Here is a 24905-nt window from a genome sequence, read left to right on the forward strand (position 1 = left end):
CCATCAGGCCTCCCCTCAGCCTCTACCCTTATATATATTTTTTTTTAATAATAACAAACCAAAAAAAAAGGGCTATAAAATGCTGACAGGTATTCTGAGCTAACAGCAATCCTATTAGTACACCTGACAGTAAACACATGCTGGAGCAGATGCTGCATGTAAGAGGCTGTGTAATGCTGCTAGTTTGTTTTGTATAGCAAATAGCAAAGAAGATTAATTTCAATGCTCCCCTAAGATCCAATGTTATTAATATCTATCCATCGGTAAGTTTTCAAATATTAGCTGTCATTAAAAACAGAAAAAACAACAACAACACAATTTGTACATTCCAAGAAAACCACAACAATTTTTTTCTTTTTTTTTTTCCCCTCAAAATAGGAAGTAGTGAACGGACAGGACAAGCGTGCCAATAGCAAAATGAAATGGAGGACTTCAAATGGCTTTGAAATCATTTAAAATATCCTCAAGAAAGAGAAGATAAATTACTGTCAAATCCCGAACTTGTGCTCATTTGTTTCACAGAAAAGTTTAAAGTAGATCCCACTATTCTTTAGGAGGAAATTTCTGTTACCCACCATCATTAGTAGCAGTCCAGATCTAGTTTTCATTAGTTAGCTGTATTTGGAAGTGGTGGTGGGTGTTTTTGGTGTTTTTTTGTTTGCTTGTTTTGCAACACTGTGAGAAAGTTCATCAGAGCCTTATAACTTTGGTTTGAAAACAAATTATCTTTCAGTTTCATACCTTCTATCAAGGACTGAATACTTTCTGACAGTGTTTCTGACCAAGAAGCAATAGCTGACACAGTGTGAAGAGAGATTATTTTTTCTCTACAGCACTTTGCTGCAACGGGATGCTAATTACTTTGTTGGAGTACAAATGTGAACCAGGATTTCAAAACCTACCATCTGGATTTACAGCTGCCATAGTCAACTACAGGAAATTTGCAGCTTGGAAAATGGCATCGGAGGATGGTCACTAGTAATTGTTGTGAGCATGAGAATTGAAGAAGTTTTAGAGGGATGAAAGAAGAATAACCATCAGCAAAAATCTTTCTCCTGCCCTCTGCCATTGTACTAATCACTTAGAGTAATCTCTCATACTAGTTCTTTCACGTGTGGCTTTTTTTCTAAATTTGAATTGTCATTCTTTCCTGAATCTGCACGAGCCTGTCAAGAGATCTGCTTTTATAAACATACAGTTTAAAGTAAGTATATCTAAGATGTAACTAATACTTGCTCAAGTTATGAGTTTGAAAAACTTACCTGCATGTGTGCTCTGGATGGACTATGAAAAGCTCAGCAGTAAGCTGGGATGAAGCTCCTACTTTTACTGAGTGTGTTCGACGTGCTTAGAACTCCTGGACATGAGGCATCTGCATCCCTGCAGAGAGATACGATGTGCCGTAACTTGCTGATAAAAGACTGAACATGGTTTTCTAAGTAGTTGCCTTTGATGGAAGCAAATGGAAATGTAATAATGACAGACAGCTGGAATGTATTTTCTAGAGAGAAGAGGTAAGGAAGATGAGACAGGACTAAGTCAGACAATACAGGTGCAGATAAAAGAGATTGTATAGTGTAGTATGTTGTCCTTCATACAGTAAGAAAAAAAGAATGGAAGATATTACAGTGTTAACAGTGAAACACACATTTTTGCAAGCCACAAAAGCAACAATAGCTCTGCGTTTTCTGATTTTTGCAATCAACTTTGCAATATTCATATTCATTTCACATAGGAATTTAAAATTTTCATTGTTTATACAGTGTTGGCTTGCATGAGTTTTTGTGCACTCTGATATCTTTAATAAGTAGCTTGCAGAGTAGCTAATTATTTCTACTCAAGGAGTCTTTCCACTCTACTAAAATTACTTCAGAAATCTAATCTTCAATATCTATACTCCATAATCTTTGTTCAAAACAATGCTAATGAAGTTGAGTTGCAACCCTTTTAAAATCTGCTACAGTAAAAGCAGTCACAAGTCTTTAGGCTATAGTGTTGAAAACAGCTTCTTTTGCTCCCTTAACAGCAGTTGAACCAGCATTGGTAAGTGCATTATTTGCCAGCAACCACAACCAGGTGCTTAATCAAGCCTTCCATTTATTAAGAGTGTTTAATTGCTTTGATTCAAAAGCATCCTTCACTCCTATGTAACACTACTTACATCCATCAGTTTCAGGGGTGCTGAAACATCACTTTTGAACAATAGAACATCAGTTTTCCTTGTATTTTATCTATACAAAATGGTAAAAAGAGTCAGTCTTCAATAACTGTTGAAGTGATAGACAGACTCATAGATTTTTCATGTTCCCAAGTAGCAGAAGTTGAAGTTTTGGGCTACAGATGAAATATACATGATAGATTCCTCAGCTAATTATTTGTCAGTATATTAATAAATCACACCAATCCCTCCAAGGCTATCTAAATTTAGAAGGTTCATGAGATGGAATACATAATTAATACCCTTAGATTGGATGGCTTAAAGGCAAGTGATTTCCTGATCTTATATGAAGTAGAGAATATTTGTCATTATTGTCCAAGGAAGGAAATGCCAGAATGAATGTTTCCTGGGAGTGTGTATAAATATCTCTATCATTCATTTTAGTTTATGAGTAGAAAACATAAAATGGATAACAATTCAAGCTTTTAAGTCCTATGCAGTGCTGCTTATGCATATTTACAGATGCAGGTACAAAATCTAATATGTGAACATATGGGTAATAATTTGATGGTCAGTCTTAAAAATCAATGCAAGTTTTATCACTGTCATCACAAACTTATTGTTGTGTCACACATATACATCCAAGTATCTCTGCAGTCTCCAGCTATTTGCAAGTAAGGCACTTCATTTTCTCCAGGCTGTCCCTTTCACAAAAATGTTCTTCCGTAATCTTTTTGGAAGATGCTTACAGTATCCCACACCTTTCTCCCTACCTTTGCTCCACAAGACTCCCTCCTTGGCCCCATTTCCTCATATTTCTGTTTCACTTCTACAAAAAATCACCCACAAACTCTAATTAAGTTCTGCAGTAACAGTTCTGCTTTGCCCACCATACATGAATAGTCCTACCAGAATTAAACATGATCTGACTAACTAGTAAAAGACTAGCAAAACCAGAGCTCCCTCCTCTCCTTCATACCCTACACATTATTCTTGCTGACTAATGGTACAACAACCACAGAGCCCTTCTCACTGTGGTGAAAAATGTCCTTCATCACCAAAGTGACTGCACCTCTGTGACCAATTTTGCACCTTCATGGTGTATTTACACTATTAAGTTTTCAAAGTTTCATAAGCTTTTATTCTCTGTCTTAAGTCTTTTTTGGCTCACCTAAATTAGAAAAGTACAAGCAGAGAGGGTACTGATGAGACCAGTGATCAGAACTATGAAGTGAACTTAGTCAACTTTCTACCCAATCAGATTTATGGAAATAGAGAGGAGAAAATGTAACAGTTTGTAATTCAAAGAAAAGTAGACAACAGTAAATTCTGTACTTCCAAACACTAAGATATCAACCTTTGAAAAAGAATTACCAAATTAATTCGTATTTCCAAAATTCTTCCTTCTGTAATTGGACATACATTTTCACTTGAAATTCAGGCCATTTCTTAACTGTATGGACAGACAATATTTAATATAGACACAGCAGCATCAGAAAACACATAGCTAAAATCTTATATTCAGGTACGTAGTTTTAGTACAGACCTCATCTTTGACTTGATCTGTCCTCAGCTTTTTCTCTTAAATGTACTCAATTCTACCCCCTAAATGGTCATAGATTAGACTGATCAGATTATATTTTCATCAGGTTGCTGTGATCAAATTATTTTAATATTTGTTTGGTTTCCTATATTCCATTTCAGCAAAGCTGTGCAAAAAAACCTTTTATTTTAGGTATTCAAAACAAATGTGTTCATGCTATCTCTTTGCTGTCTCTGCTTTGAAGGAGCTTTTGCCATACTTGTACAAAATGGCATTATTCTTTCTCATCACCGCTTCTCAATGCCTACTTTTCTTCAGAACCATCAGTACAACAACAGTGAAGCTCCTTGGGCTTTATTATTATTTGTTACTGAAAAACTATTTCCTTCAGACCAAAGGACCAAAACGGGAAACACTGACATGCTTTGTCAAAGATATCATCTTGAAGATCTCTGCCTGGTATCTTATGCTGGTAGTATTCTCAGAGACAAACCTCTGATCCTGCCTCTCTTCTTACATATTTCACAGACACATTACATCTTTTATGCAAAGAAAGTTTTCTGATGTTCAGTTTTTTGTTTTTTTTAATCAGTATTTTCAAGGCTTTCCTTGCAATCTGTGTTTAGCATTTTTATTTTTTTTTACAAGCAGTATTTTCAGTGGATATCTCTATTTGGCATTATGTTACAAAAACAAATTATTGATTTGATAATATACTTTTTATATTTATCATTGTTCTTACAGCAATGTAAAGGGTTATATCTGCAACTGTAAGGTAAATTTATTTAAATAGATTAGATGCTGATGCTACTTTAATGATGTTTATCTGATTTCTACATCCTTCATCTATCAGACCATAAACCAGATGGAAATTAACTGCATTGCTAGTTGAAATAAATGCCTGTGAAAACTTGCCAATAAAGAAACAAAGGACAATTAATAACTTTGGAATTACTATTTGTGGGTAGTACTCAGTGTGGGTGGTACATGGGCTTAGGTGGGCGGCAGTTACAGGGGGTGGTTCTGGGTGGTGCTTGATGGGTCACGGGTTCACGGGGCGGTCGTGTGGTATGTAGGCAGTTGTTGCACAGCATTAAATTGGCACTTGAGCTACACCCTATGGCATGTGTCTCTCGTGTCCCTGTGCTGGGTAGGGGTGCAGACGAGATGGGCGCTGATAAGGGTGTTGTGGACTGGGCTGGAATTGCGTGGAGGTCTGCAACAATTGGTGACCCCGACGTGATGAGGTGTGCGCACACGGATAAGGGGGTAGCAGCTCACGTTATGGCTTCCGTGCAGTAAGTAGTGAGTATGCTAAAGATGCTGGAAAAACAGGCAGGGGTTCTACCGTTGTCAAAAGCCCTAACGGCATTGATTAATTGGGTTCAAAGCCATGGTTACAGGAGTAGTCCTATGGAGTGCTTATCCCATAGGAATTTAGATAAGGTGGCAGAGGAGTTGTGGGAGGAGGTTTGCAACACTATTCTTTTAAAAACAACCACAATGTGAAAAAACCTGTCATGTCATCACTTTTTTATATGCAAAACATCCTATTATAAGAATTTCAATGTCAGACAATTTTTCAAACATTACAATTTCTTTATAGCAACAAGAGAAAATTTCCTCATTTGTAAGCAGCTTCACAGATATGTTTAATACGGTTATTTCATTGTAGTATTTCAAATATTGTCAAAATATCTCTTCTGTAATACGCCATTTATTATTGTTGGAACATTTAGCACAGACGTCATATTATTTGTTCCAATTTATTCTTGACCATACAGTGCCTGCAGACCAATAAGAAGAATGATATTAATTCTTAGCCAGTTAGCACAAAGTTATCTCATTTTTCTAGTTATTGAATTTAATTTTATCTCACTTCCATGGTTTAATTCTTCAGATTTTCCTGCAGTGCTACAGAAATGTTAAGCAACTAGATATTCAGTAATACTTTCAGATACACAACCTCAGACATAACAGTACCTAGACGTGGAACATTTTATAATCATAGAAGTAGCATACCTGAAGGTAACAGAGAAAGTTCTTTTATCTCTGCTCTTCTTTCTGGGTGAAAGGTAAGATCAGATTCTTCAAAAGTTCCAGTTTAGATCCAGGTGAGAAAAAAAAAAAAAGAATGCTTGTTATGTTAAGTAGCTGAAAAAAGGAAGATCTATTTTATCTTTCATTCAAACTTTATGAGCTCTAAACAATTACTAACTGAAATGTTTTGCAGGGCAGTTTCAAAAAACTAAAATGTTTATTTTAAAGTAGATCACTTTTTACATATGTGCTAACAACTCCATTTACATGGTGGCTGCACTCTGAATCAAGACCAATAGCAGTGTATGTACCCATTGTGGGGAGTGCTGATTTTGAGATAACTGTGCATAACTTTTTTTGTGTGTATTAAACCCAGTTATTATGTATATAAAGCACCAGTAGCTCTTAGGATCTGGAGAACTTCTTCTATTTGTCGTAGGAATAAACTAAAAGCATCAGTATCAAGGAAAGAAGGATAACTCTCTTTTTCCAGGCATAAAAAGAAAACTTCTGTCTGAATAACCATGGGAAATAAGATCTTCTTGCCACATAAATCCAGCAATGAAGAAGCTGTGGATGAGAACTACTCAAAATAACACTTCATCTTTGAGAATAGAAAGAGAATTCTGTATACTATATACAAATTCAAGCTGAGACAATCAGTTGCAAACTTGCAAGAACTGGTTAATAAAAATAATAGTACATTTTGATTTTTTTTTTCTTTGTGAGATTAAGGAAAGAAGTAAAGAAAGAAAGAAATCAAAGTGAAAAGATGTATAACTTTCCCCCCCCCTTTTCTTGTAATTTAGTGTCTCCTTTCAAGTAGTGATTATTTTATGATGCTGAGATGTTCAGTTACTGAAATTCAAGTCTTGAATGGAGACCAATGGAAAACAAATCATTCAGCATTACAGCCTCACCCATAGACTGTTCAGAACTCTGTAGCATACTAAGAGAATAAAATTCATCTACTGATCTACTTTAACATCCTGCATCATATTGCATTCCCACATCCATTTCATCCATGACTGAAAAAAAAAAAGAAAGGTAGTAAATAGTATTTCACAACAACAGTCATTGAGATGCATTTTATGTTATGGTACTGATAAAAAGTGTTTTACCTTTCTTTAGTTTACTCCATAATTCTCTAACCTGAATACTAGGTTATACATAAAGCAGCTAAGCCACTTGGGTAAATGTAATACAGCAACATGTCAATGTAACAGTTGTAAAATTTTTGCATTTAACATATGAAGATTATTTATTTATTTATTTGTTACTGAACATGTGTATACTTTTTATTCGTTTTGGCCTTGTTTGAATTATAGTTTCAGATTCATAATCAATACTACGTGCCTGTCTGGAAGGCAAATCCAATTACTGTCCTCATAAGTTTTTTGAAGAATAAAAGTATCTCACACATATAATTTTCTTACTTTTGTTAATCTGAAATCAATAATCCATTTTGATCTGAAGCCAAGACGAAGATGAATTCACTAAAAGCAATAGCGGTGGCCATCATGTGGAACACACTTTGTGGTGATTCCCTAAGAAAACAGCAGGAAGGGACTGGAAAATCTCCTAGCTCCTACCCACCCAAAAAGTCAATAAGTGTGTGTTTTGAAATACATACTTTATCATGTTGATATGTATGAATGCACACCACATCCAGGCTCCTCATGTTGGGTCCCTGATGCCTGTGGGGATAGCTACCCCCCTTGGCTTCTGCCTGAACAGCCATTGCTTGCCTGAGGAAGCCCGCAGAACCAGCAAGCTGTCCTCCACGTCTCCTTTGCAGTGTTCTGGCTGTCCCATGGTCACGTTTGACTGAATATGACACAGTGCCATGCCAAACTGCTCAGCACATGACTCAGTATGAGCATAGGCCCTCAAGACCTTGGTCAGGCCCTTCCTAGTTCTCCTCATTGGCCATGTCCCATCCCTATGGCTGCCCTTACCCTGGCCTCAGTATTCACCTGATGCTCTCTGGAGCAGTGGTCCAAGGTTTTGTTCAACAGAACTTAACTGACGTTGGAAAATAAAAGGTTTATTTAATGAAAGGCTTTTCTCCTCTGCCGAGCACTCATTTTCCCTCTTCTAAAAATCAGACATTCTTTGCTAATGTGCTGCACATTATTACGTTCAGACTAATTAGGAAGAAATCCATTCTTTCTTTCTCTCAAGCTTTCCCACTGTCAGTGTATCCATTTTATACTCAAATCACTTTTCAACCATTTCAGTGGGAAAAGCAAAACTCACATTTTACCAAAAAGGCCCTTTACTTCAATGGACAACTGAGCTCTTGCCATTAGAAGACACGGTGTGTAGACTGCTGTCAAATAGTATCACGCTGTTTCCAAATATAAGGAAACCTCCAGATTCTTGGACTAAAATAACTAAAAATTCTAACCACAACAACAGATTTACTGTAAGTAGCCTTTTTTGTATCTTGATTTTTATTTTAACTGCTAGATCAAAAACACTAATTGATCTCTAAAACCCCTCAAGTGATATAGAATAGTGGCATCCTGTTTGCTGGCTCCAAAAAAGGACTTCAAGGTATTTGTTGTATTCCATACAAAAGACCAGCCAGATATTAGTTGGCAACTTTATTGCCAGTCTGTCAGTCTGAAATGAGCATTCAAAAATTTTATATTCTGTTAATCACAACTAACATAGTAGTTTTGCGACTTTATCAAAGTGGTTCTGGATTAAATGATCCCACAGAAACAAAACTACTTGGTTAATAAACAATAAAGCACTATGTTTGTCTAAAATTCCTGTTCCTCTGTATCCTTAAGTCTTATCAGAAGCCATAGTTTTTTTTCAAATAAACATGATGGGACTAGGCAAAGAGATCTCTCCATCAGTGAGATCAACAAAAAACAAATTTTAACAAAACAGTTTAATGATCACAGTTTAAGAATTTGAATTTATCAGGTTTTCATTATTACTGGCTCGAAGCACAGAAACCGTTCATTTGTTGTTTGCTAACTCCAAAAAGCTGCTAATAAACATGTTGCCTTAGGACATATCATAGTTAGCTCCAGCTGAGATGCAACACAGTCAATTTAATACAGTATTGAAGTTGAGCTTGCATCTGGGTTGGAATACAAGCAGATAAACCTTATTCTTGATTAGGACACAGTCATATCTATATGAAGTGCCGTGTAAGTTTGTCTCCCTAGACTATATGCTACAGACATATTCTTCCTGAGGTATATCAACCATCCTTTTACATCTTTTTTCAAGGTTCTAATTCTCCCTAAGCTCTCTAATCTTCCTCCCTGCTAGTCTGTAAATTCCTTCAAGTAAATAGTACAAATGGTGAGTTATTTCTCTCTTATCGGAACACAGAATTGATTTTATCCACACTTTCTCATCTATTCTTGCTTCAGGCTGTTATCTCCATGACCTTACTACCAACTGCAACCTTTGAAACTTGTGGTTGATTATGCAAGTCTGCAAAGAGGCAGGAGTAAGCTAATAACAAAGAGGAACATATTTGAAAGATTATACAAATAAACCAGAATGTAGAAGCCAAAATTATGTAGCCAAGTATTTCACAGGGCCTAAATCTATTTCCATACAATAAAAGTTAAGGTTGAGTGCCCTTTAAAAAATGTATTCAGAATAAATCTGTAAGATGGAAAACAGTAAATGAATCCTTAATGTGTCATTACAAATAAAGACTCTAAAACTTTCAGAAATATATAGTGTTACCAGCAACGTTTAACATCGCCAACTTAAGACATTTAGAACTTCTTAAGGCCTCCCACTGCCTCCATCTACTTGTACAAATCTCCTATAGGAATGCAAAACACACTGTCATTCTGGTACATGATAACTGTCGGTAATGCAAAGCACATTCAGATAGTATATACACATAAATCCTAGAAATAGGTTTTTCCCCTAGCATGCCCAAATGCTTATGCATACAGAATTAGAGATGCTGATCATTTTTCAAAATACAGTCTTTCAAAGTGATGAAAAATGGTAAAGAATAATTCAAAAAAGAAAATTTAAAGTTGTACACCTGCTTATGGTTTTGTCTACTGGCATGTATGGTGCTGCCTATAAGGGCTGCTCTGAAACTGATTCCTCTGATTTTATTGTGTTGGCCCACAACATCAGAGGCAGATGTTAGTGGTATGGCAGTAGAGGTTGAACATTCCTACCAATATTTCATTACATTTTGTTGCCATGCAACAGATGGCAGCAGAGGGGCAGTCTGACAAAGGGGTAACTGATGTGGAAGTGAATTATCAAGCACAGGCATATCACTGAATTCCTCTAAGCAGAAAAAATGATACCCACTGGCATTCATCAATGCTCCTTGAACGTTTACATAGACCAAACAGTGGTTGTGAGCACAGAGAGGCAGTGGGTGGTGTGTTTCAGCAGTGTGGCAACAGCAACATGAAGACAAGCTACATCCCTGGTGGCCATGCAAAATTTCACGAGTATGGCATGCAGGACCTTGCTTATAACTGGCGACACGTGGAGTTAATGGTGTTGACTATATGAGGAAGAATAGCGCGTTGTAGCTGAAAATTTGCTCTGCCAAACAGTGTTATTGTGCCCTCTGTATCTGTTGTAATTCCCATGGAAATAAATAGGAGGCATTACTTTTGAAGCAACGCATAGACATTAACACAATTTGGTATTAATAACTATATATTATAGATACATTTTTAGCATACCTTTTTAAATGAGTTCATACATGCAGACACTACCGCAACTTGAATAAGCAAGCACTAAATTCTCTATGTTCATATTAAAAACACGCCCTTCCATATTACAGAACCATGATTTCAATAACAAATTTCAATTTCAAGATGTTCTACATATATAGATGACCTATTCTTTCTCATAATTCAATTTCATGTAGTGATATTTAATTCAAGCTGAGTACTGCAAGAGTAGCTTTTCAGATAAACGTTAGTAATTGAATAGCAACCATTAGGTCTAAAAATGAGAATTTAAAGCTGATTATTTGTTATCAGCAGCATATGCACAGATAATTAACTCCTATCCATAATTAACTCCTTGAACAGCTCTCATGCATACCATGAGAACTGTATGCTCCACTTCTATGTAGACTTTAACACAATCAGTTATGAACTTTCTAGAAATCAGGTCCTCCTTTCCTTTTCTTTTCACATGACATAATTTCTGCAAGGGAAAAACTATTGTTCAGATCAATATTTGCTGAGTACCATTTCTGTCTTGCTAAGTTCTCATTATGAAGCCAAGCTGCTTAGCAAATTTTGTTGTTGTAAAAACACATTTTATGAGTCTAGCAATGCTAATCTCTCTATAAAATAGTAGGTGGATATGAACATCTAAAGAAGTTCAATATCTTTCAATGAGATTAGATCCACTAACTTTATGGATATCAAAAGAGATTATAACATCCCCCTGAAGCAAGACAATTTGAAGTCCACTGTGTAAGTAGAGAATGCAAGACTACAAGGCAGGGACTACATGTGCTCATGTCAGAAGCCAATCATAGAAAATAAGACAGAGCTTGTAAGCTTGAAATTTGCTTTTAACTTTTGATAAAATAAAATCAGAAACATCTTATGGACATATTAGGAGATTCTTCTGAAGAAATTTAAGTACACATTAATCATAGTGGGATGGGAGAACACAATTTCCTTACTACCTATGTGTATTTTTTCAGTCTAATACAAAATATATGTAGAATTACAGTACACACCTTTTACTTCAAGTTCTTCTTTCTCATAAAATCTAGTGTTTAATGCAGAAAATTATTTTGGACAATAATAGATTCAACCATGTTTCCTTTAAAATGCTACTTTGTGTTTGCCTTTGTCTTTTTATTACTATTTCACTCTTGCTAAGAACTTTCTAGTTGATGTACATTGATGTGGTATATATAAGGAGGATCTGATTTCTAGAGATTGTGATATAGATATTCATAACTGATTGTGTCAAATGTTCACCATATTGTTATATATGAATATTATATGAATTATTAGCATGGGGACTGGAATCTATTGTGGTTTCCAATTACTGATGCTAAAAATGTGCATTTAATTCCAAAAAGTTAAAAAGTTGCTATTCCTTCTAGAAACCTATATTGTGTCAAGAGTTGATTTGGTACATGAAAAGTCTAAGTTATTAACAATAGAAGAGAATGGAGGGGTGATGTTCAAACTGTGAATACACACATAGCTCACCAACTAAATGCAACTGTATTAATAATACATCACTAAGGTTTGACCTTTGATAAGAAACAAGATGTTTGATATTGCAGATAATTGTAGCTACTAAGATAATAAAGTATGTGCTTTTCTGTATTGGGTGGGTGCAGTAGTTTTCATTCTTCCTATTAATTCCTAACATCATAATCCTTTCACCAGACTCATCCCATATTGTATCTTTCATACTCTTCTATTGAGAAATTAGTGGGAAGCTTGTTAAGATTATGATAGAACTCAAAGTCAGGAAATTGCTGTCAAAATAGAGATAAGGATACAGCATTGATGAGGAATGGTCATTCATTATGTTGGGAGACTGGAGCATTTGCTCAATGAGGAGAGGCTGGTGCTAGCTAGATTTTCTTTGGAGAAAACTAAACTCTATGTCACGCACAAAACAAATGCAATTTAGCAAGTACAGGGTTCATAAGGGTCCAAATCAAACAGTTCTTCAAAGGACTTCAGACTGCACATGTGATAAGGACATCTGAATCAAGAAGCTAGACTCAATCAATTTAAAATAAGCCCCAGAGCAGAACACATAATAATGGCAGTAATCTCAACCACCAGCTATTTTGATCTCCTGATCTATTTCTTCAATGTATGACTTGCTGATGCAGACACAGCTACTACCAGAAAAGTTAAACTGGCACTTGTATGGTCTAAAATTATTGCACTGACAGATAGAGAAAGAAATACTAGTTATTTAAGTGAAGGTCACAGCAAATATTCAAATAATTCACCTAAGCTTAAAACTTAAGTTTTACAGAATTTGGGTATACATTATGCTATAAGGTGTGAAAGTTAATTAAAGCTCCTTAAATTTCCAAAACTGCATCATCATCTAATGAAAGTTTTGCTTTGATTCTATGTCCTTTCTCTTTTGCATACTCTGAAAGTCCTGTAATATTACTAATGCTGAAAGTAAAACAAAGTAACAGTTCTCAGTCCTAATTACTGGATAAAAATATGCAGAGCAACAAAGCAGCAATTATGAATTCAATGCTCTGATTACTGGCATAATAATCATTCATCTGGAGTTCTATGATACAAAGAAGTGCTTAATCCAGATTGTGGCCCAGTAGTTTGTCCTTACTTCTATTAATTTCATGTTCATGGAGAATATTTCAAATTAATAGCAAAGCACATGAGCATAGTGTAACATATAACCTCATTATGGTATTCTAAATGCTGATGCAGAATGCTATAGAAGGGCTCTCCAACTTGCTTCTCGTGAATGATAAGGTGTCCTTAGAAAATTATCAAACACAAAGATGACTACGTCAGCAAGTAAAATATGGAGGTAATCAATATCCAGTCACTATATATATCACCTAGACATATAATATATGCTTCTCTAACCTTATCCTGTCCATACAGTAGTAAAAATACTAATAGTGGCTCTGGAGTGGTTTCTGCGAAAAGGATTGGTGGCATATTACCCATGAAGACAAATTAGGAAAGTAAGCTTGTTCCCAGTTCTAGCATCAACTTGATTTTGGTGATGTCTTGAATGAGTAAACATGATGACCCAGTTTCTTGACCTTAATTTTTTTCTGGTAGCTGAGATGGAGTTTGCAACAGAAAATGAACACACCCTCACACCCATTCAATGCCTCAAGCCAATTCTGCGCACAACCCACGAATAATGAAGCCATTTCTGTTAGTAGTCATGACAGTGGCTTTCACAGAAGTATTTTTTTCTATTTACCTCAAAATTAATAAGAGACAGACAAAAAACTCAGAAATAAATAGTAATGTTACAGTTTCCAAAAAGTTGTGAAATCTGTACTCAGAGCATCTTTTCTAACTAAATAATATTTACAATACTATTTTTAAATGCACAGGTTTTCGTTTGTTTTTTTTTTCCCCACACTCAAGGTAGATTAGAATTGCATATAAACAGCACAAGTTAACTCTGTTTTAGTATAAAGTTTAAACCTTTTAGTGAAACGTTAAGCATCTGCATAATCTTAAATCTACACCTAAGCCAACGAATGACTTTGTGTGCTTAAGGTAAGTATGCTGATAGAGTCTTGTTGATTCAGTACTTCCATGTTTTCTAAAGGATTCCATAGGTTTTTCACAGAAGAGTAAGAGATAATATCTCATTTCTTGATATCAACATAGAACAGGAAAGATGAGGTACAACCTTGAATACACATTCTATTAATATATGTAGTCATATTCATCAGTACATCACTATCAACTGTATGGATTTTCCATAAACATAATGAGATGTCTTTACAGATCTATTCAAAGATATATATTTTTTTCTGTTTGATGCTATAAAATTGCTTTTGATTTCTTTATTTTTCCCTTTCCTTATATAGACCCTATCCATAATGTTGACTATATAAAGCAGGATGGCGGTGTTGATCAGTGTTATGGGGTATTTTTAGTTAAAAAAGAGACAAATTAATGTGACTCATCCCCACTTGCAGCAAGTAAATTAGGTTCAGTTTGTTAAAAAATAAGATTAGTATGCAAAATTTTTCTGAGTACTTTAAAATCCATAGGTCATTACTTTATCCTCCATGCATCTTTCAGTCTGTATAACTAAAAGGAAATCCTACAGGCTAGCTAAGGCACAGTTACATGGCAAACTTAGTATGCCATCACTGAAAATATGGTGAACTTCACAGTTGTAAAGATAATACTTGAAATTTTTTTTGTTTTATCCTATTTGAAATCATATTTAAAAATATTTTAATCTGAACTATCTTTTTTTTCTGATTTTTTTTCCAGCTTTTTAAGCGCTGTTCGCACAACTGTGATGTTCTATAAACACTGGCTGTGATTACTTTCTATATGCTATTCTTCAAATAATTCAAATGCACTGAATATAAGAATGTAGACAGCTCTGAGAAAAACAGTGACAATCATGTACAAGAAGACTTCCAAATTGTAGTATAATATAAAGAGACAGCAGTGAATATATACTGGTTAAGAAATGGGTAGATCATCATATTCTATACTCCTATGGTACTCTACATTTTAAGATTAGACAAGTGTAAAATCTCCCCAAATTCAAACTGCAGCCTCAGAACCAAACTCATACACTCAGTACATGGGAGAGAAAAAGAGACACAGCTTGTATAAAGTATAACAAATCTACTGATTGATCTAGTTGTAAAATTAATGTCAATGCTCTTATTCACTTTTCACTTTTTTTTTTTTTTTTAATATAATGGGTTTTTTAGAATTGGATATTAGAAAAACTATCCCCAGCCACCCTCTCACCACAAGCAGTTCAGTGATACTATTGATGCAATAGTATTGTCTACAGTTTATCACATAAATTGTTAATATGTCCTTGTTCAGATAATATTTGATGTTCCTAACATTGCAATATCTCTTTCCTTTCACTCCTTTGTTTAGTGGTATAATATAAAACCAACATTATTTTTTTTTCCAAAACAATCTTATTATTAGATTGTATTAACATTTGCAGTTCTATACAAGCTAAGGAAAATGAACTAAGTCACTTAAGCTTGGTTCTAACCAAGCTTCCTTCTTCTGATTACAAGGATTCAAGGCTGCTTGATCATTGCTTGATTTGGTGGCCATAAGGCACTGTAGTAAAAGGACACTTCCCAAACACCCATCCGACTGAAGTTTAGAACTTCCCAAGAAATTCAGCTATGAAACCAATACATTCTCTTCTATTCTTGTGTACATTAACTTCCCAGAGAGACTCGTGTAATACATGAGTATAAAACTTCACACAAGCATCATTGTCTATACAGACTGACTACTAAGGAGTTTGTTTTCTTTCTTTCTAGATCACCTCTTGGGAGCAGAATTCCCTTCTAAAGCAGTCCTCATAAAATTTACTTCTTTGTTTTCTTTTGTTGTATCGAAATAGGTGTATTACATTCTTCACATAAGTTAGCCAAAACTTTCCCCATCTACTGAAAACAAAGGAAATATTTATATTGATGATTCAGAATGGAACAAAATCTTTTATGCAGCATTAAAGATTTTTTTTTTTCATATGATAATTCGTTTTTACATAAGCTCAATATTTTGAATTCAGATGAGGAATCACTTTGCTATTTATTGAACAGTTTCCTGTTTTCTTGAAGGAACAAAAGCATTCCCCTGTTTGCATACTTAATACAAAAAAATTCAACTGCTTATAAGGACAATATAATCCTCAGAGGCAATGATGAAAACAATTACATTTTGTCCTGAAGACAGCAGTATACTCTTAAAATAATAAGTATTCCTTAGTATCGTTTTTACTCTGTGTATAAAATCAGTAATTATTTCACCACGCGGAGATCAGTTTAGAATTTACTAATTTCACTACATTTAAATTAGTTCTGAAATCTGATCTAAAAAACAAACAAACAAACAAAAAAAAAGATAAAATGGAACCTTTGTGCCTTAAGCACTGGTTTATCAAAATTTACATGTAAATCAGAGTCAGTTAAGACTGTCCGTCTCACCAGTTGGTTGTGAATTGAGCTCAAAGCACATCACTAAGAACAGCATTGTTGTAGTCCAAATTGCATAGAGACACACAAATTTTTCCATTAAAAAAAAAAAAAGCTTTCATAATAGAAGGAAAATGGGAAGACGGAAGGAATAACTGTTACAATTTTAAGTGTTTGTTCAAGTCTAGTTCTAGATAATTTCAAAAGAACTATTTCCTGTTTAAAGCAAAAAACAAACATTTAAACCCCTTAAATTTTACTGTTATTAGGCCCACTGTGAAATTTGTAAGTAGAATCAGAAAGAACACTGATTAGACTGCTGTTTGGGGAACTAGATTATATATTAGCTTTTCTGAATGAAAACTAATTCTTTACCAGAGTCCATCATTTACTCAAAAGCTCACATTCATTCATAATCACTGACTTGAGCTTTTGGTTTACTTACATAATTTTTGCTTCAGAAAAGGTTCCAAGTTGTAGGTATGTTTCACTGTGCTATTTATGCTCTGATTTTTTGAATGATTTTCCTTCCAGTGATGGAGAAGGGGTTCTGAAGGCATTAAGATCAGTGGTAGACAATATTAATTCAACCTGTTTGTGCTCTTTTGTAAAGCCATTCTTCTGCGTGGAATAATGAAGCAGCAGTAGTACCCCAGGTAAAAAAAAAAAAAAAAAAAAAAAAAAAAAATAGCAGAGATATATATGAGATCTCTAATTCAACACGAATCTGCACTGTTAAGAAAAAAATCTAGATCCTAGACCAGTTCAAAATTCAATACCCAATAAGGGTAAAAAGCAAGGGGAACAATTTTAGAATTAGATTTTGTAATAACAACTTTACTGGAGTGAAGTTCAAACCACTGGATTGGATCCATCCCCTAAACTTTACTTATCCTCCAACAGAGCAAAACCAGGAAACAACAAACACACATATACATACATATAAGAGAGAGACAAAAGCAGGAAGGAGAAATATTTTTTTGCACTGTATTTTTAAATCAGTGATGAGGATGAAAGAAAGATTCTAGGTGAAGAAACTACCAAAGACATACATGAGCATATATTAACTGCAGGGTACTAAGTATACATGCACATGTTACAGAATCATCTAAGTTGGAAAAGACCTTCAAGATCAAGTATATCCACAACCCAACCGATGAAGTCCCATCATCTAACCATGTTTTTTATTACTATATCCACATACCTCTTTAATACCTCCAGAGGTGTGGACAGACTCCACCACTTCCCAGCACAGTCTGTTCCAATGCTTGACCACTCTCTCTGCGAAAAAATTCCAAAAGTTTGTTATTTCACATCCTACCACCCATCACCTCCTTTCCTGAAGTTGCAGAGAGAGATGAGTTCTGTTCTCAGCTTTATTTTCCCCGGACTAAACAACCTTAGTTTTGTCAGCTGCTCCTCATCCTTGTTTTATAATGTCTTCACCAGCTTCATTTCACTTATCCGTATGTGCTTGAACAACTCAACAGCCAGTTCAACACCCACAATAATATAAGCCCACTCAAGCCAAAAACAGGCAGCTCCTTCAGGAAAATACTGTCAGAAACAGTATCAAATAATAAAATCAAGGTATACAATAACCTCAGCCTTTTTCTCATCCACTGAGCCGATCATAGGAGGCCAGGATAATCAGGCAGGATCTGTTTTTCACATGCTCACGCTGGCTTCATTTGATAGCTTGATTGTCCTGTATGTGCTGCGTGATAACATTCAAGATGGTCTGCTGCAAAATATACTTGAACAGTCTCAAATGAAGTATTTTAATCTAACACCTAGTTCTTCTCTGTCTTAATCTGTGAACTCCCTTCAGCTGGATATGGTCCTGGATTTTGGTTACAACGGCAATCCCTGCTGATTCTCTTCTCTCTTCTCAGATTTACATTTATTTCCATGGAAATTCCAACAGATACAAATAGCAAAATAACACTATTTGACAGAGCAAATTCGCAACTACAAAACACTACTTTTCAACATAATCACCACCACTAGCTCTACATTTTCAACAGCAACGAACAAGAGCCTGCATGCTGCACTCATAGTAATTTGCACCAGTGGAGTTGATCCACTGTCAGCACTATTCAAACTCACCACTCACTGCCTCGGTGTGCTGACATTCACTGTCTCCAAAAACATTCAGCAAGCTTCAGTGAACATCACTGGGTGCCATTTTTTCCCCATGGACGAATTCAATGAAGCTTTCGCTTCATACACACTTCCATGTCAAAAGTCAATTTGTCTGATTCTGCCTCTGCTGTCATTTGTCACACAGCAACAAAATATAACAAAATACTGGCAGGAAGGTTCAGCTTCTACTGCCATACCACCAACTATGTGAGCTAACATAACATAGGAGGCATTACTTTGAGAGCAGCCCTCATGTATGTAATCAAGTCTATTTACAGTGTTCAATCCTGAACGACACTGTAGCGATTAATAAGATTATATGTGCCACCTATCACATACACTTCTCCATCCTCCAGCCCGCTTGAAACTTAGATTTGTCTAGGAATAATAGACCAGTTTAATTAAAAGACGACAACATAGCATTCACTTAGAATAATACTTCTTCTGACAAAAACATATATATATATATGTATTCAGACTAGAACTGCTAATAATTTTCAAACACTCTGCAGAAAGTAGTTCTGTTTTACCATCACAGGCATTTAAATAAGTGACAAACTAGATTAGGTTATGGGAGGGATTTCTTCAAAGAAAACACAGTTAATGACAAAACCTCTTACATAAATTACCAGAACTGATTAAGATAAAGAAAGCTCCACGCGTAATGAATTGTACTTCCTTTCTGCTGCTTTGCAGAATTTTCTTCTCCTTAAGGAGAACAATGGCATAGACTAGGAGACAGCGGTAATGTAAGTTAATCACGTTGGTGATTAATTGATATAAAAGAATTTTAATTACTGTCATATTATAAACGATAGTAATTGTGGAGTCTTTCAATGCCAAAAAAAAAAAAAAAAAAAAAAAAAGAAAAAGAAACTTTTTTTTTTAATTAAGAAATATCTGAAAGATAGCTAAAAATCACTATGTGTGATCTGATCCCAATGCATTCAATGTTCAAGAAATTCCAGGTTATGGGGAATTTCTTAATATACCTCAGGCAGAGAGATCTGTGGACATTCTGGATGACATGGGATGAGGTAATCCCTGTGTGGCAGAACACAAACTCACATCATTAAGAAATGCAAATATAAAAGTTAAGCTTTGTGTAGCAATCTGACAAACTTCTGCACACACACACAGACACAAAAATTATGAAAGGTAAATAATGATCTAGACTTTGTAAGTGCTAATGCCTTATTACTGTAGCAATAAGGGATATAAGTGAAATCAGTAATATGACCACATATCCTGAATGTAACCTTTTTCCTTATTCCACTCTACTTTTTTCCACGCTTTCAAACTCCAGTTGTCCCATGAAATCTATTTTATATTTATAATACCATTTAGTGAAAGAAAAAGAGATCCAATTCTGGAGACAAAGTACATTTCCCTCTCGGTATCTAAATAAGAGAAATGATACAGTCTCGTGCCTCATTCATACAGACTGACCCACTGAAGTAGAACTAGCTGTGTACAGAGGGAAGGCAGATTTTATTGACAACATGGCCTTTAATAATCTATACTTCAGGAAATGATCCCTCAAACTGAGGGAGAAAAATAAAATTCATTCTATATTCTGAAGATGATTACGGACTAAAAAAATATATATCTATATTATCTGAAGTTAACTGGAATAGTTCACATAAAACTATAATATGTTAGCCTTGCTGTTAATTTTGTGGCCCATAATAGGATTTTCAGGGTCACTTGTATCTTTTTATAGCATAAAATAATTGTACTTGCCTGCCTTACTGAACTGCCATTAATGTTCCTAGACCCAAATCCCCACCTACACCAGCTAAAGAATCTGTTTGATTCAGAGATATACAATTCCCTCATGGCAAATTAGTAGTCTGAACTCTCTTCCTGCTGGTTAGCTTGAATGCATAAAGCTAAATAACAGTGATACAGGATTCACAGCTGGTAACTCACTTGTTCCTTATTTAGATATACATAACTACATTAGTAGTTGTGAATACACAAGCCTCAATGTATTTATTTTCACAACAGTCCTAAAACAGAAAAGTGTTGTTTTCCTCTATTTTGTAAATAGGAACTAAAAAGAAGTATCAAAAACTAAAACTGCAAAGAGTATGTACGACCATCCAAAATTCACAGCCTGAAGGTGGGCCGGTTGACCTCTATGGAGGTTCTTACAGGCTTCCCAAACCTCAGTGAGCTTGCAGGGAACTGGGCATGTTTGTTAAGAAATGAATAAATATCTGCAAGGTTTTTGTTTGTTCGTTTTTTTTTTTTTTTTTTTTTTTTTTTTTTTAAATCTTTGCTAGTGTGTCTTACCCTCTAGAGCTGTTAATACTACTCCAGAAAAGACAGAGAAATACAGATGCCCACCCCATGAACAGCGTACCTTGGAAACAGTCATGCAGAGTGCCCATTTTCTGTCTGATGGGAAACAGCATTTAATTTTACCTTTTTTTTATCCCATGAGACTATCACAGCAACAAAACTATGGAGAATTCCTAGGGAGAAAATTGCTCTGGAGTTGTTCTATGCATATATTAAAAAAAAAAAAAAAAAAAAGAAAAAAGTCATATTTATTGCCAACAAAAATTTCTTAGACTAAAACTCACAATAATAATTTCAAAGCTTTATATTTGTGTGCCCCAGCGTATGATTATAATTATACAGTAAAACAGTTTCCAACTGACAAGGAAAAAGACTCTTTAAATCCCCAACAGAAACAGCACAAGTTCTTCCACAGGGTAACTTACAAATAGCACTGAGGAAACATGCTTTTCTAAGATTCCAGAAAGTTTCTTGAGAATGAGCTCAAATACCACTAGATAACATTCACAGGTATTTTTTTTCCTTGTATCTATCCTCTGGAAAAGATATCGAACCATGTTCAGCGGCCTACCTACTATAGATCCATTTAAGTAAAAATCCTAAGAACTATACATACTAAAAGAGACAATGAAATGCCATATGAGACATTAGAAATGTCACTGAAACAATTATGTGGATTCTCCACCCACTTCTCCCTTAGCCTTCATATGGCTGTGATTATTTTAGATCATTTTATCCAAAATCCGTTTGAAAATACTATATTCTAATCAAAATATTGATCAAAAATTGTGATTTAATCAGAAAAAATGAATAGAAAAATGTAATTGCATATTAAACTTATCATCTTTAGATCTTTTTCTGAGATCAAGTAAACAAGCATTCACCTTCTTCTCTTTTGGTCAAAGCTGCAGGTGGCACTAGCAACTAGTGACTCACATGCTCAGAATGGCAGTGATGATGGTCCTTGCATAGTGTTAGTTAAAAAGGAAGATCTACGCTTTCAGAAGTCTGCACCATGAAAAGATTTCAATTTATCTGATTTTTTCTGAATCTCTTCCAGACCAGTAAGCCAGCCAAAAACATGTTCAGCTCAACTTCTCAGACAGGACCTGAAGTGTTCCCTTCTTCTGCAACAAGGAAGCTGCAGGCAGTTTTTTGAACATAAATGCCCTACCACTTTGTAACTGAGCACAGAAATAATAAGCATCTGCCAGTGCATGTTCATACTACTGGAAATAAAGGCATAGTAACAATATTAACAATATATTTTAAAAATTAAACATCTTTGTTAAAGCAAGTATTTCTATGTTTGATACTCAATCTGTACAGCATTTTTTCAATTGACTACCACCATTGCTAAAACCACTTTTTTTCCCCTCACAGTTTCTCCAATGGAAACACCTAGTTGAAATTCAAAAAGGTGTTCATTGATAAAATGTAAATACACTAATCAAGAAATTCAATTAATATATCATTTGAATAAAGAAACCCCATCACCCTTTCAAATCCTTGCTGTGATTCACTAGCAGAAAGGGAATTGAGAAATAGCTCTGTTCAGTCTTAGCAGGCAAAAGTGAAAAATGCATGCACATGATTACTGATTTATCAAGGTTTATTACAAGCTTCTCCCACAGGACACAAGCACAGGCATCCTTGACTAAACTCTTCAGATGATTCATAAAAATCACCTGTCCCCTCAGCCTGAACTAGCTGTAGGAGATTTTCTAAGTCACAGCCAAGTCAACAAAAAATGAATATATACAAAGAATGTCTCGATCCTCTCTGTAGATGTGTAATTCAAAATCATGTAACTCTTCTGGAAAGGAATAGCTGAAAGAAGAAAGACTAGCAGAAAATTCTCATCTCTGTTAAAATACATGTGAAAATATATTGATTTCAAAGAGTCCTGGATTTCACCTTAAGTCCAAGCGTGAATATTTCTGGATGAAAAAAAATAAAATAAAACACAATAATGATGCTTTCCAAATCAATTCATATATTTTGTTTATCTTGACAAGGGAAAAAATATCATTTGAAAGAGCACTGACTTGCTTACTGCAGTACTTATATTGGTCTAAAGAAGACAGAACTCATGAATCAGAGTTAGAAAGCAGAGCAGGATACAAAGTATTCATTACATATTTAGATCTCTGATTCAAAATATACAGCACTTATTTCCCTCCAGCAGGTGAGGGTCAACATAGATTACAGCAGGCACACCCTTTGGAGTAAATTTGCCAGTGCCAGCCACATGTCAGAGATGATTAGCGAGGCAGAGATGCCAACCTATTCCTCTGACACCAGAGGTCAATTAAAGGAGAGTGCGACAAAAGCCAAAAAGCACCTACCCACAGATGATGATGTGGCTGATCTTGCTATTCCCAGCACTTCTTCAGAGTTCTTTTATTGACACAATCTGCTGTGAGAAGTGTCTGTAGAACTGGTAGCTTGATTTTGATTTGAGGAATATAGTCATCATCTGGTAGAGGAGAATCAGACTGCCAACTGCTGCTTTCCCAGTATTGAATTAAATGCTTTGCAAAAAGGCAGATAATATTTAGCTTGCACCTTTCGCACATGCAGTGAACACTCCAAACTGCCATAAATCAGACAGGTTCAGTCTGCCACATCAAAACCGCATGTTTTTTTTAACTGCTCTTTGTAACAGCCTGCAAAAAGATACAGAATAACAACAGTTATTGTTCTTGGAAGCTAAGAAAAATTACACAGGAAAGTTGTAGTAGAGCTAGTGGCTACCAAGAGCTACCTGGCTAGGCAAGAAGGCTATCTGCTTTGCAGGTTACAGGAAAGCTGTTTCTTTATTAAGCTGTTCTTGTACTGTCACAACCATATTTTATACAAGTATAAGTAATGCACATGTCATAATATTTTGTCCTAGTAGTCCTTTCTCCTGGATATCTTTGCTGTCATTGAGAATCAATGACATTGATTCTTACGCATCTCAGCATGATATTTTATCATCATTGTGGCATATCAGATATATTTTTTCCTATGGAGGTGATAGTTTGGTGCAGTCTGCTCCATCCAATTCCCTTCAAAAGGTTGGAACACATGCATTTTCTGTGTACAGTTCTGAATGGGCTTCTTTGCTCCACAGGTTCAGGATCCAGAAGCATTGCATAGATATTCTAAAGGACAAATTAGAGTTTATCAGACATTTTAACACCTAACCATTACTATGGAGAGGAGAAAGAACATTCCTTGTTGGACTTTGTATTCACTTGATAACATCGCCACAGTTTTCTGAAATTTCATCTATTTCTTTTTAATTCCCAAATCTGAGATTGAAGTGAGGTACCAAAAATGGAGGAACCTGAAGTCTCACTTTGCTTTTCATATTCTTCAAAATTCACGTTATCTTCTCTGTTAACAGAAAGGACTCTAAGCAGAGATCATCACTGAAGTAATTGTTCATCATCACTAACTGCTAACTTTTCCTAACTCCTTAATCTTATAAGTTAGATTCCAGCATCAGTAAAAGGATATTAAATCAACATGTTTATAAAAACAAAACAAACAAAACAAAACAAAACAACAAAAACCAAAAAAACTTAGATGAGTACTTAGAGGAGAATAAGATACATGGAATTGGCTGGATATTGCATATCTATTTTTAATTAACCCACTGCGGTGTTATTCAAACTAAGCCAGCATTTCTTTCTTTATTTTGTTGAGTTCACAGAAATGAGAAATTCTTTGTACTCTTTGCTGCCTCTGCAGAATTAGTCCATTAGCAAGCACTATTTCTTCTGATTTTGCCAACATCATTGGAGCTGTTGGTCAAGAGTGATCTTTCACTGTATATCTGTGCTTCTGTTTATGAAGGCAATCATTTTCAAACCAGATCCATTTGGATTACAGAAAGAAAAATATTATATATATGGGTATCTATAAAATGAATAACTTTTACTTATATGTTAATTAATCTTTCTCAGAATGAGCAATGACTCCATAATGCTATAGGTTTAAAATTCTAAGATACAATAGGTCTTAATAGTTACTCTGCACTCTGAAAGCAAGAT

This window comes from Centrocercus urophasianus, unplaced genomic scaffold (genome assembly GCF_019232065.1).
Source record: "Centrocercus urophasianus isolate 14NV4802_14NV808 unplaced genomic scaffold, USGS_Curo_1.0 seq_11, whole genome shotgun sequence".
NCBI lineage: Eukaryota > Metazoa > Chordata > Aves > Galliformes > Phasianidae > Centrocercus > Centrocercus urophasianus.